The sequence below is a fragment of the Scyliorhinus torazame genome, chromosome 11 (assembly GCF_047496885.1).
Source record: "Scyliorhinus torazame isolate Kashiwa2021f chromosome 11, sScyTor2.1, whole genome shotgun sequence".
Taxonomy (NCBI): Eukaryota; Metazoa; Chordata; class Chondrichthyes; order Carcharhiniformes; family Scyliorhinidae; genus Scyliorhinus; species Scyliorhinus torazame.
Genome location: NC_092717.1, coordinates 115,010,218 through 115,024,695, shown reverse-complemented (window position 1 = coordinate 115,024,695; position 14,478 = coordinate 115,010,218). Strand labels below are relative to the sequence as shown.

Below are 14,478 nucleotides of genomic sequence, written 5' to 3'. Positions count from 1 at the left end.
TAGTGATCAGAGGTGGAAGGATTCTCCGTTTTCCCCAGCCGCGCGTTTCTCGCGCCGTTTGCTGGCAGAGGGATTCTTCACTCCTGCCGCTGGGCAATGGAATTTTCCATTGAAGCCACCCCATACCACAAGGAATCCAGTCAGCAGGGGTGCACTGCCAGCGGGAAAGAGAATCCTCGCGGCTGGAGAATTATTCAGTGCAGACTCGATGGGCTGAATGGCCTCCTCCTGCACAGTAGGGCTTCTATGATTCTTGTGAGACTCTCTACAAAGAGGGGAAAGCAAAAGAAATACAAAACTCCTTAAAGGACCAGACAGTAGAGGTTTTTCATGTGGTTGAAAAAGAAATGGAGAATCTTTAGTTTTTATTTATTAAATATGAGTAATTCTGGAATATTTTCAGATATTTTAGGGCTGATTCTGTGATCCTGGCATAAACGTGATAGGTTGGATGTCTCATGAATGGGGAGTGGAGAGTTATTTTTGTTTTTAAAAAATATATTTTTATTCAAATTTTTACATATTTTCAACCCTTACAGAAATAAGAAAAAACAAAGAACACATAAATAAACATCTTATAGCTATGTCACGTATTCCCCCAATATACAAGCCCCCCATTAAACGATAATAAACTCAGTAGTAAACACAAAGTACCCCCCTCCCCCCCGCCCCCGGGTTGCTGCTGCTGCTGTCCACCTCCTAATGCTCCGCTAGAAAGTCTAGGAACGGTTGCCACCGCCTGACGAACCTTTGCACAGATCCTCTTAAGGCAAATTTTACCCTCTCCAGTTTAATGAATCCTGCCATGTCGCTGATCCAGGCTTCCACGCTTGGGGGCCTCGCATCTTTCCACTGTAGCAGAATCCTCCGCCAGGCTACCAGGGACGCAAAGGCCAGAATACCGGCCTCTTTCGCCTCCTGCACTCCCGGCTCGCCCGATACCCCAAATAGTGCGAGCCCCCAACTCAGCTTAACCCGGGTGTTTACCACCTTAGACACCGTCCTCGCAACGCCCCTCCAGAACCCATCCAGCGCTGGGCATGCCCAGAACATTTGGGCGTGATTTGCTGGGCTCCCCGAACACTTCACACACCTGTCCTCTATTCCAAAAAAACGACTCAGCCTTGCCCCAGACATGTGTGCCCTGTGCAGAACCTTAAATTGTATCAGGATAAGCCTGACGCAAGAGGAGGAAGTATTTACCCTTCCGAGGGCGTCCGCCCACGTACCCTCGTTTATCTCCTCCCCCAGCTCCTCCTCCCATTTGCCTTTCAGCTCCTCCACCGAGGCCTCCTCCTCCTGGTAGATCGCCGAGACCTTGCCTTCTCCAACCCACATCCCCGAGAGCACCCTATCCTGGATCCTACGCGCTGGCAGTAGCGGGAATTCCCTCACCTGCCGTCTTACAAACGCCCTTACCTGCATGTACCTGAAGGCATTTCCAGGGGAGAGCCCAAATCTTTCCTCCAATGCCCCAAGGTTCGCAAACGTCCCATCTATAAACAGGTCCCCCATCCTTCTAATACCTGCCCTGTGCCAGCTCAGGAAACCCCCATCCATTCTCCCAGGGACAAACTGATGGTTCTCTCGGATCAGGGACCACACCGAAGCCTCTGCCTCCCCCCTGCAGTGTCTCCACTGCCCCCAAATTTTGAGAGTCGCCGCCACCACCTTGTCCACGTGGTGTACCTTGTCGGCGGGAGCAGCAGCGGTGCCGTCACCAGTGCTCTCAGGCTCGTGCCCACCCAGGAGCCGGATGGGGAGGCACTGGAATATAAAAAGGAACCTCGGGAGCACCGTCATCTTCACTGACTGTACCCTACCCGCCAGGGAGAATGGCAGCATATACCACCTTTTAAACTCCTCCTCCATCTGCTCCACCAGCCTTGTCAAGTTGAGCTTGTGTAGAGCCCCCCAGCTCCTGGCCACCTGGATCCCTAGGTACCGAAAACTCCTTTCCGCCCTCTTCAGTGGAAGCTCGTCTATCCCCCTTCCCTGGTCCCCTGGGTGTACCACGAATAGCTCACTCTTCCCCATGTTGACCTGCTACCCGGAAAAGTTTCCAAATTCCCTGAGGATCCACATCACCTCCGGCATCCCCCCCACCGGGTCCGCCACATACAGTAACAGGTCGGCGGCATACAACGATACCCGGTGTTCCTCCCGCCGCCCCCCCCCCCCCCTGCACCAGCCCCCTCCAGTTCCTGGACTCCCTCAGAGCCATCGCCAAAGGCTCAATTGCCAATGCAAATAGCAGGGGGCACCCCTGCCTCTTCCCCCGGTACAGCCAAAAGTATTCCGACCTCCTCCGATTTGTGGCCACACTCGCCACTGGGGCTTCGTACAGTAACCTAACCCAACTAATGAACCCCTCCCCGAATTCAAACCTCCTCAACACTTCCCACAGGTACCCCCACTCCACCCTATCGAAGGCCTTCTCCGCGTCCATCGCCGCCACTACCTCCGATTCCCCCTCCACTGCAGCATCATGATTATATTTAGGAGCCTCCGCACATTGATGTTTAGCTGCCTTCTCTTCACGAAACCCGTCTGGTCCTCGTGGATCATCCCCGGAACACAGTCCTCAATTCTGGTAGCCAACGCTTTCGCTAACAGCTTCGCATCCACTTTGAGGAGCGAGATTGGCCTTTACGACCCACAATGTAAAGGGTCCTTGTCCCGCTTCAAGATCAGCGCCCTGGACATCATCGGGGGTAGGACCCCCCCCTCCCTCACCTCATTGAAAGTCCTCACTAGTAGTGGGCCCAACAGGCCCATATACTTCCTGTAAAATTCCACCGGGAACCCATCTGGCCCCATTGCCTTCCCTGCCTGAATACTCCCCAGCCCCTTAGTCAGCTCCTCCAGCCCTACCGGTGCCCCAAGACCAGCCACCTGCTCCTCCTCCACCCTCGGGAACCTCAGCCGGTCCAGAAACCGACGCATCCCCCCCCCCCTCCTCCGTCGGGGGCTCAGACCTATACAGCCCCTCATACAAGTCGCGAAATACCCCATTGATTCCCACCACACTCCGCACCATGTTCCCCCCTTTATCCCTAACTCCCCCAATCTCCCTCGCTGCCTCCCGCTTCCGAAGCTGGTGTGCCAGCATCCGGCTAGCCTTCTCCCCGTATTCATACACCGCCCCTTGCGCCTTCCTCCACTGCACCTCCACCTTCTTGGTAGTCAACAGGTCAAACTCGGCCTGGAGACTTTGTCGCTCCTTGAGTAGTCCCTCCTAGGGGACCTCTGCATACCTCCTATCTACCCTTAAAATCCCCCCCACCAACCTCTCCCTCTCGCTCCTCTCCTTCCCCTCCTTGTGGGCCCTGGTAGAGACCACCCCTACGTGCACCTCTCCATTATCGTTAGCCTCTCGATAGCTTTCAATGCACTCCCGGATCCGCCCGCTCACCTCCTCATCCGCCAGCAAATCCACCTCCAGGCGCCACAGCAGGCGCTAGTCCCTCTCCTCCCGTTGCTCAAGCTCCACCCACTGCGGGGCATGGTCTGAGATGGCTATGGCCGAATACTCCGTGTCCTCCCCTCGGGATCAGCGCCCTGCTCAAAACGAAGAAGTAGTTTTGAATCCGGGAGTAGGCTTTATGGACGTGGGAAAAGAAAGAGAATTCCCTGGCCCCCGGCCTAACAAACCTCCATGGGTCCACTCCTCCCATCTGGTCCATAAACCCCCTCAGCGCCTTGGCCGCCGCCGGCCTCTTACCCGTCCTGGACCTGGAGCGGTCCAATGCTGGATCCAGTACCGTGTTGAAGTCCTCCCCATTATCAAGCTCCCTGCCTCCAGGTCCGGAATCCGGCCCAACATGCGGTGCATAAATCCGGCATCGTCCCAATTCGGGGCATACACATTCACCAAGACCACCCCCACCCCCTGCAGCTTACCACTCACCATCACGTACCTACCTCCATTGTCTGCCATGATGCTCAGCGCCTCAAACGACACCCGCTTCCCCACCAAAATCGCCACCCCTCGATTCTTTGCGTCCAACCCCGAATGGAAAACCTGCCCTACCCACCCCTTTCTCAGCCTAACCTGATCTGCCACCCTCAAATGCGTCTCCTGGAGCATAACCACATCTGCCATCAGTCCCTTCAGGTGCGCGAACACACGGGCCCTCTTGACCGGCCCGTTCAGGCCTCTCACATTCCAAGTTATCAGCTGGATCAGGGGGCTCACTAGATTCACTAAGATTACATCATTGTAATAATAAACAACTTTTAAATACTTGTTTCACAGGATGTAGGTGTTGCTGCCAAGGTGAGCATTTTTATTGCCCATCCCTAATTGCCCTCGAGACAGTTGTGGCAAACCGTCTTCATGAACCACTGCAGTCCATGTGCTGCATGTGACGAATGTGATATAAAACAGTTACTTTAGAGATATTAGTTACTGTAATGTAGAGATAGGCCAGTCTCATTCTGGTGAGTTCACAGACAAAGGATTTCAGACCGCATGGCAAAGCAAGGAGGAGGTGTGTCCACCAAAGGAGGAGAAAAGGATGCTGGGTAATAGGGGCCAGAGGAAGGGATTGGAAGTGAGCCAATCAGAATGTCTGACTAGGTCAGGAGGGGTATAGGATGACCTATGGGAATCGTGTATGTGAAACTTGATACCATTTGAATTGATTTGCAGAGATCCCTTTGTCTCTTTGTTCATTCGCTTTCCGGGGTGTAGGAGACTGGATGTGTCTTATGCCTCTGTGAAATGAATCAAGCTTGCAAGCTAATTAAAATAACTAATGCTGTACCTGCAAATCCATCTCGACTTTTATTGAGGCCAGACTGACGGGTAAAGAAATTTGGAATTTGTCATTTGGTGCCGAAAACCCGGGATTTCTCAAGACGATTCTGACCAACTGTGAAATCAGAATTAGACTGATTATGAACAGGGAGAGTGGGAAGAAGGGGCCCACAATGTATAGCTGGAAAATCACCGCGCATTGCTTTTTCCCCTCTTCTTATCGTCTGATTAGTCTGGTCACTCGCGGTTGGTACGGAAAGATCGTCTCGACGAAATCAAAGGTCAGTCTGGGGATTAGCAAATTAAACTGATGGGATATCATAATTGATAGTTCAGTTTTGGGTTAATTGTGTTGATTAACTGATGGGACATCGAGAGACGGTTCAGTTCTACGAGCGTTGTTGATTAACTGATGGGACATCGGGAGATGGTTCAGTTCTACGAGTGTTGTTGATTAACTGATGGGACATCGGAAGATGGTTCAGTTCCACGAGTGTTTTAAATCTATAGTTGATTAAGCTAAAATTGTACCCTTGGACTGTAGTGGCGAAAAACGCAGTTCTGAGGACTAGTTGAGATTGTGGGGAATTGCTTGGATAAATTTCAAGAGCTGGATGCTGCATGTTGGTTGAAGCAGAAGTCTCTCAAAGGGTTAACAGCAGCAGCCAACGTTAAAGACGACAGACAGTGCTTCTCACTCAGGCCTTGAGATAACAGCAGCAGCCTGTAGTGTAATCGGATACCTTTCCTTTGAGTCAGTGAACTCCAGCAAAGTTACGTTTTGAATTAATTAAAGGAAACCAGTGGGTTTCTCCACCTCTTTGATAAAAGTTATTATTTTCGAAAGCAATTGATTGAAATTGCCAGAATCTTAAGTTTTACTTACTTGAAATAATGTTTATCTCATTTTATTTGTGAATTAATAGAAACTTAAAGAAGATCACTGACACCATTTTAAAAAGTGTAAATCTGGAGATGATAGTTGACTTTGCCAACATTTTTGTGAATGTAAGAAAAACTTGTTGAAAGAAAAATTGTTAAGATAAAGAATTAATTAAGTTGTAAATGTTATACAAGTTGTGTTAAGCAAATCGTAAATTTAGTTCTGAGTTGAGATCAGAGCTAAGCTTGCAAGTTGCAGTAATTCAATTTGAATTTTCAAACATTTTTAAGTTTTAAAAGAACACTGTTAGAACCTTTTCAATCGTTTTGCCAAGAAAAAAAAACGCGCAAGTAGAGACAGGAAAGTCTCGGGTCAAACAAAAGATGAGTTACGTAGTTCAATGGCTGGCCTTGAATTGACAGAAAATGATTAATTCAATAATTTAAAAATGTCAGTAAAAGTTTTGACTGCACCTGTAGCATTGTCTGCACTAATTCCAGAACCACCAGAGTATAATAATTTATATCCAGTCACTGCTCCCCAGATTCCAATCATGCCAGTAACTCCAGCCCTTTTGGTTGATAGTGCGGGTTCCGATTTACCATCTTCACGATCAGTAGAGAAAGAGGAGCTCTGTTCCGCAAGCCCAGTTAGCTCTAGGACCAGATCTCGGACAGCGAGAGAAGGGCTTGATCATAACCAGAAACAATTAAGCATACCACCTAAATCCCTCCAAACCAAGGGGAAACCGCAAATTTCAGAACAAAGGGAGCTGCAACAGATGATTTTGAAGAGAAAGAACCCCCTCTAGTGACAGGGAGGGACGTCGAAGTCTTGGAACAACCAGAGGAAATAGCTAGAGTGCCCCCTGGTGAGACTCGGAGACAGTTGCCGATTAGGAAGATACCAATCACCTGAATTATGCTAGCCACGCCGCACTTCAGCAAGCCCATGCGTTAGACGACGATAGACGGACACAGATCCTGAATGCACATTTCAAAAGCCCATAAATATTTCTGCTATCTTAGACCTAAAACCTAAGAAGACTGAAGAGCCAGAGGAATTTCTGGAGCGTTTTAATGAAATCTACCGTGGGCAGTCAGGCGACTTGCCATATCAAAATGGTCAGAATTCCCCTCAATATTGTGCTATGTTAATGCATTGCCTACCACCTTCTGTGGCTACTGCTGTGAAATGTAATAACATGAATTGGACAGAGGGCTTCCGGGTGCGGCGATGACCAGCTAAGTCGCACGTTTCGGCAGCTCCCGGTGGAACGGACTTTAGGGCTCTTGATAGGAGCCCCAACGGCAATTTTAACGGCTAAAAACACCGTGCGGTAAACCAGAAGGGTGTTCCCCCTGGACACGGATGGAAAAAGGAGAGGAAAGTGGCCGGATTGCAGCGGATCCTTTGGAACAACGGCAAGGAAGGCAAGCAGAAACCAAGATGGCGGCGGAAGGTGGCAGTTTCATATGGGGCCCTGAACAACAAGAGTTCTTGAAACGCTGCGTGGAGGAGATAAAAAAGGAAATGAAGAAAGAGTTGTTGGCCCCGATATTACAGGCGATTGAAGGGCTGAAAGAGGAACAAAAGACCCAGGAGCAGGAGCTTCGGGTCGTGAAGGCGAAAGCAGCAGAGAATGAGAACGATATACAGGGCCTGGTGGTGAAGTCGGAGATACAGGAGGCACACCAGAAACGATCTGTGGAGAGGTTGGAGGCACTGGAAAACAACGCAAGGAGGAACAACTTGAGGATTCTTGGCCTTCCTGAAGGTGTGGAGGGGGCGGACGTCGGGGCATATGTGAGCACGATGCTGCACTCGTTAATGGGAGCGGAGGCCCCGACGGGTCCGTTGGAGGTGGAGGGAGCATACCGAGTTATGGTGCGAGGATCGAGAGCAGGAGAAACTCCCAGAGCCATAGTGGTGAGATTCCTCCGTTTTAAGGATAGAGAAATGGTCCTTAGATGGGCGAAGAAAACTCGGTGTAGTAAATGGGAGAACGCGGTGATCCGCGTTTATCAAGATTGGAGTGCGGAGGTGGCGAGAAGGAGGGCGAGCTTTAATCGGGCCAAAGCGGTACTTCACAAAAAGAAGATAAAATTTGGAATGCTGCAACCGGCAAGACTGTGGGTCACATATCAAGGGAGGCACCACTACTTTGAGACGGCGGATGAAGCGTGGACTTTTATTGTAGAAGAAAAATTGGAATGAGTGGATTATGAAAATGAACGTTTGGACAAAGTGGTGGGGCGAATGGGGGGGGGGCGAAGAGGGGTTTTATGTTTTAATCCTGCGGTATGGTAACTTTTCTCTCTCCCAAAGGTGGGGATGTGGGGAGGTGGGGAGGGAGAGGAGATGGGGCGTTGGCCATGGGAGGCGGGGCCGAGGGAGAGGCGCGGGCTTGGTTCCCGCGCTATGATAATTATGGCGGGAATAGAGAAGCAGGAAGGAGGGGGCGTCGCACGGTGCGAGCCGTGATCACGGGGGGAAGCCGAGGTCAGCCAGAGTTTGCTGACTTCTGGGAGCAACATGGGGGGAGTAATTACGCTAGCGGGGGGTCTAGCGGGTGGGGGGGAGGGGGGAATTACTGGGTTGCTGCTGCTGGGGAAAGGGGGGAGTGGGTACGGGAAAGGATGGGCGGGGGGGCACCGTCTGGGAGAGATACAGCTGCGTGGGAACTGGGTGAGAAGCTGGAAAAAGATGATGGCTAACCGGCAAGGGGGGGGGGGTGGGAAGCCCCCCAACTCGGCTGATCACGTGGAACGTGAGGGGGCTTAACGGGCCGATAAAGAGGGCACGAGTACTCGCACACCTTAAGAAACTTAAAGCAGATGTGGTTATGTTACAGGAAACGCACCTGAAACTGATAGACCAGGTTAGGTTGCGCAAAGGATGGGTGGGGCAGGTGTTCCATTCGGGGCTGGATGCGAAAAACAGGGGGGTGGCTATATTAGTGGGGAAGCGGGTAATGTTCAAGGCAAAGACTATAGTGGCGGATAACGGGGGCAGATACGTGATGGTGAGTGGCAAATTACAGGGAGAGATGGTGGTTTTGGTAAACGTGTATGCCCCGAACTGGGACGATGCCAACTTTATGAGGCGAATGCTAGGACGCATACCGGACCTAGAGACGGGAAAGCTTATAATGGGGGGAGATTTTAACACGGTGTTGGAACCAAGGCTGGATAGGTCGAAGTCCAGGACTGGTAGGAGGCCGGCAGCAGCCAAGGTGCTTAAGGATTTTATGGAGCAGATGGGAGGGGTGGACCCGTGGAGATTCAGTAGACCTAGGAGTAAGGAGTTCTCGTTTTTCTCCTATGTCCATAAAGTCTATTCACGCATAGACTTTTTTGTGTTGGGTAGGGCATTGATCCCGAGGGTGAGGGGAACGGAATATACGGCTATAGCCATTTCGGATCATGCCCCACACTGGGTAGACTTGGAGATAGTGGAGGAAACAAGAGGGCGCCCACCCTGGAGAATGGACATGGGACTAATGGCAGATGAGGGGGTGTGCCTAAGGGTGAGGGGATGCATTGAAAAGTACTTGGAACTCAATGACAATGGAGAGGTTCAGGTGGGAGTGGTCTGGGAGGCGTTGAAGGCGGTGGTGAGGGGGGAGCTGATATCAATAAGGACACATAAAGGGAAGCAGGAGAGTAAGGAACGGGAGCGGTTGCTGCAAGAACTTTTAAGGGTGGACAGACAATATGCGGAAGCACCGGAGGAGGGACTGTACAGGGAAAGGAAAAGGCTGCATGTGGAATTTGACTTGCTGACTACAGGCACTGCAGAGGCACAATGGAGGAAGGCGCAGGGTGTACAGTATGAATATGGAGAGAAGGCGAGCAGATTGCTGGCACACCAATTGAGGAAAAGGGGAGCAGCGAGGGAAATAGGGGGGGTGAGGGACGAGGAAGGAGAGACGGAGCGGGGAGCGGAGAGAGTGAATGAAGTGTTCAAGACATTTTATAAAAAATTGTATGAAGCTCAACCCCCGGATGGGAGGGAGAGAATGATGGATTTTTTGGATCGGCTGGAAATTCCCAAGGTGGAAGAGCAGGAAAGGGCGGGACTGGGAGCACAGATCACGGTAGAAGAAGTGGTGAAAGGAATTAGGAACATGCAGACGGGAAAGGCCCCGGGACCGGACGGATTCCCAGTTGAATTTTACAGAAAATATTTGGACTTGCTCGCCCCGCTACTGACGAGGACCTTTAACGAGGCAAAGGAAAGGGGACAACTGCCCCCGACTATGTCAGAAGCAACGATATCGCTTCTCTTAAAGAAGGAAAAGGATCCGCTACAATGCGGGTCCTACAGACCAATTTTCCTCCTAAATGTGGATGCCAAGGTCCTGGCCAAGGTAATGGCAATGAGAATAGAGGAATGTGTCCCGGGGGTGGTTCATGAGGACCAAACTGGGTTTGTGAAGGGGAGACAGCTGAACACGAATATACGGAGGCTGTTAGGGGTAATGATGATGGCCCCACCAGAGGGTGAAACGGAGATAGTAGTGGCGATGGATGCCGAGAAAGCATTTGATAGAGTGGAATGGGATTATCTGTGGGAGGTGTTGAGGAGATTCGGGTTTGGAGAGGGGTATGTTAGATGGGTGCAGCTGTTGTATAGGGCTCCAGTGGCGAGTGTGGTCACGAATGGACGGGGATCGGCATATTTTCGGCTCCATAGAGGGACAAGGCAGGGATGTCCTCTGTCCCCATTACTGTTTGCACTGGCGATTGAGCCCCTGGCGATAGCGCTGAGAGATTCCAGGAGATGGAGGGGAATACTTAGGGGAGGAGAAGAACACCGGGTATCTTTATATGCAGATGATCTGCTACTATATGTGGCGGATCCAGCGGAGGGGATGCCAGAAATAATGCGGATACTTGGGGAGTTTGGTGATTTTTCAGGGTATAAATTGAATATGGGGAAGAGTGAGCTGTTTGTGGTGCATCCAGGGGAGCAGAGTAGAGAAATAGAAGACCTACCGTTGAGGAAGGTAACAAGAGACTTTCGCTACCTGGGGATCCAGATAGCTAAGAATTGGGGCACATTGCACAGGCTAAATTTGACGCGGTTGGTGGAACAGATGGAGGAAGATTTCAAGAGATGGGATATGGTAGCATTGTCAATGGCAGGGAGGGTGCAGGCGGTTAAGATGGTGGTCCTCCCGAGATTCCTCTTTGTGTTTCAGTGCCTCCCGGTGGTGATCACGAAGGCTTTTTTCAAAAGGATAGAAAAGAGTATCATGGGTTTTGTTTGGGCCGGGAAGACTCCGAGAGTGAGGAAGGGATTCTTACAGCGTAGTAGGGATAGGGGGGGGCTGGCACTACCGAGCCTAAGTGAGTATTATTGGGCCGCTAATATTTCAATGGTAAGTGGATGGGAGAGGAGGAAGGAGCGGCGTGGAAGAGATTAGAGAGGGCGTCCTGTAGGGGGACCAGCCTGCAGGCTATGGTGACAGCCCCATTGCCGTTCTCACCAAGGAACTATACCACGAGTCCGGTGGTGGTAGCTACACTGAAGATTTGGGGACAGTGGAGACGACATAGGGGAAAGACCGGAGCATTGGGGGGGTCCCCGATAAGAAACAACCATAGGTTTGCCCCGGGGGGAATGGATGGGGGATATGGAATGTGGCAAAGAGCAGGAATAACGCAATTGAAAGATCTATTTGTGGATGGGAAGTTTGCGAGTCTGGGAGCGCTGACTGAGAAATATGGGTTGCCCCAAGGGAATGCATTTAGGTACATGCAATTGAGGGCTTTTGCGAGGCAACAGGTGAGGGAATTCCCGCAGCTCCCGACACAAGAGGTGCAGGACAGAGTCATCTCAAAGAAATGGGTGGGGGATGGTAAGGTGTCGGATATATATAGGGAAATGAGGGATGAAGGGGAGACTATGGTGGACGAACTAAAAGGGAAATGGGAAGAAGAGCTAGGGGAGGAGATTGAGGAGGGGCTGTGGGCAGATGCCCTAAACAGGGTAAACTCGTCGTCCTCGTGCGCCAGGCTAAGCCTGATTCAGTTTAAGGTATTACACAGGGCACATATGACTGGAACACGGCTCAGTAAATTTTTTGGGGTGGAGGATAGGTGTGCGAGATGCTCGAGAAGCCCAGCGAATCATACCCATATGTTCTGGTCATGCCCCGGCACTACAGGGGTTTTGGATGGGGGTGACAAAGGTGCTTTCGAAAGTAGTAGGAGTCCGGGTCGAACCAAGCTGGGGGTTGGCTATATTTGGGGTTGCACAAGAGCCGGGAGTGCAGGAGGCGAGAGAGGCCGATGTTTTGGCCTTTGCGTCCCTAGTAGCCCGGCGCAGGATATTGCTAATGTGGAAAGAAGCCAAGCCCCCGGGGGTGGAGACCTGGATAAATGATATGGCGGGGTTCATAAAGTTAGAGCGGATTAAGTTCGTCCTAAGGGGGTCGGCTCAAGGGTTCACCAGGCGGTGGCAACCGTTCGTCGAATATCTTGCGGAAACATAGATGGGGGAAAAAAGAAGGCAGCAGCAGCAGCCCAGGACTTGGGGGGGGGGGGGGGGAGGGAGGGATGGGGGTGGGTGGGTGGGGGGGGTATAGCCTGTGACAAGGCAGTTGCCAATTAGGGCTAGTTTTCATTTTTGTTATTTAATATTTATTTATTTGTTGTTTTTTGTTTATATAAAAAAGGTCATTATTATCTGTATTGTTATAATGTTGTGTAAAGGATGCACAATGTACTGTGTTGGTTGACCAAAAATTTTCAATAAAATATTTATTAAAAAAAAAAAAATGAATTGGACAGAGAACGACCCTTCCCAGATGGCAAGGGCAGTCAGATTTTATTGGAAGGAGGGTGTAGGCCAGGAAGGAGGCTCAGTTACAACGGTTAAGACTGAGTATGTAATGAAAAAGGATGATCTGCGACCCCAACAAGCGGCAGAAATGGTAGTTTACCAGCAGGAGCCCCAATATTGTGACTTTGGGTGGGTGGATCAGCGAGGGGGAGGATATCAAACCCACCCAAAGGGACCCTCAGCTCCTTTTTATGGCCCACCGTATGCACCAACAGCTTTACAACCGCCGCCCCCTCTGAGGGGCCATTGGTCTACTGGGAGAAGAGGACGGGGCAGATATAGAGGGAGCAATGCATGTTTTAATTGCGGCCGTGCAGATCACTGGCAACAGGAATGCCCCTTTAAAAGACAGGCAGCAGAAGGAGATTATCCGACCCAAAGGAGGGGGTACCCACCAAGGGGAGGACAGACGAGATACACTGACTTCTCCCAGGCAAACCCTTTCCCAACACAGGATTGACTAGCTAACCAATCGGACAGGGAACCTATTATCTCTCTGCAGATAGATTAACATCACTCATTTGTAAACGACACTGGAGCAGCCATGTCTTCTGTGCAATCAGAACTTCGACTACCATTATCCGACCACACCCAGCAATTGTCAGGGTTCCAAGGACAGGTGTGTGAGTATCCTATTTCTGAACCTGTGACAGTCACTTACGAGAATAAGTCTGCAGATCATCAGTTTGTAGTGACTACTGGATTGGACTGTAATTTGTTGGCCCGAGATTTACTGTGTATCTTCCAGCTACAGCTAGAGTACGGAGACGAAGGGGTAACGGTCCAATCATGGAGGATGAGACAACAGTGCTATATTTCTATCACCCCCAGTGGTGGACGTTAGACATTGAACATTCATTGCATCACGTTACCCTGGCCTATGACAGAACCGGACAAAACAGGGAGTTGGAGGATAAATACCGGCCATTAATTGGGACCGAATGGCCAGTCAAAGGTACAGCCACAGTCACGGGAAAAGAGGGTACAGCCGATTTTGTTACAATACCACCACATTTATGGCCACAGTCAGCTTCGGTAAGCCCTCATATTACACGTCAGGTCCACGACCAGTACCATGCCAGGGATCTGGGGCAAATGGTAAGGAGGGCAGTGGATCATTCGGATTCAACAGAGTACGCACTTCAAGTCATGCCGGACGGCACTGCCATAAAATATTTTGAGGTCCCTGAAACAATTAACACTCGACTGCAGCATCACTGGGGACATGATGTTTTGGAATATGTCAATCCACAGGTCTGGGCGAAATACCCATCACAAGTGGGAAAGACAAATGTTACACCTATTAAGGTAATGATTAAGGATCATGTAAAGCTACCTTCCATTCGGCAATACCCCCTGAAATCCCAAGCTGCTCCGTCTATAGACAAATTAATTTGAGAGCTGTTGCAACAGGGTATTTTGGTCCCTTGCCAATCAGAATGTAACACCCCCATACTTGCTGTGCCTAAACCAGCCAAACCAGACCAGTACCGATTAGTACAGGATTTACATTCAATCAATGCCATCGCATAGCCGTTACATGCTCTTACCCTCCAACAGGATATTACGGTGTATAGCTCCCACTCGGTCATCGCACTACTGAGGCAACTGCAGACTCATCATCTTACCGCAGCTCGTCAGAATAGGTATGAGGTATACCTTTTGAACAATCCACGTCTGACATTTAACCACTGTACCACTATCAATCCAGCCTGTTTTCTTTGTGGTCCCCCTGTCCATGAAGACGCACCTGGCCACGACTGTTTAGCCTTGATTCAGGAAACTACCACAATAAGGGGCGATTTGAGTGACATTTCGTCAGAACAACCTGACATGATTATGTGTGGTCAAATATCCCACCGGGGTTTAGTTAATGACTTACTGCAGGCCCTTCTTATGCCCGCACAGATTTCCGTTATTAAATGCGCTGCCCACACAAATGGTAAGACCCCAGTTGACATTGGTAATGAACAAGCAGATT

General features: G+C 50.4%; 1 protein-coding gene across 1 annotated transcript in view; it reads left to right on the top strand.

The window, feature by feature from the left end:
• Positions 1 to 14,478, top strand: part of dnajc5b (DnaJ (Hsp40) homolog, subfamily C, member 5 beta) — a 271,865-nt gene that overhangs the window by 39,059 nt on the left and 218,328 nt on the right. The gene's annotated exons all lie outside the window — the stretch shown is intronic.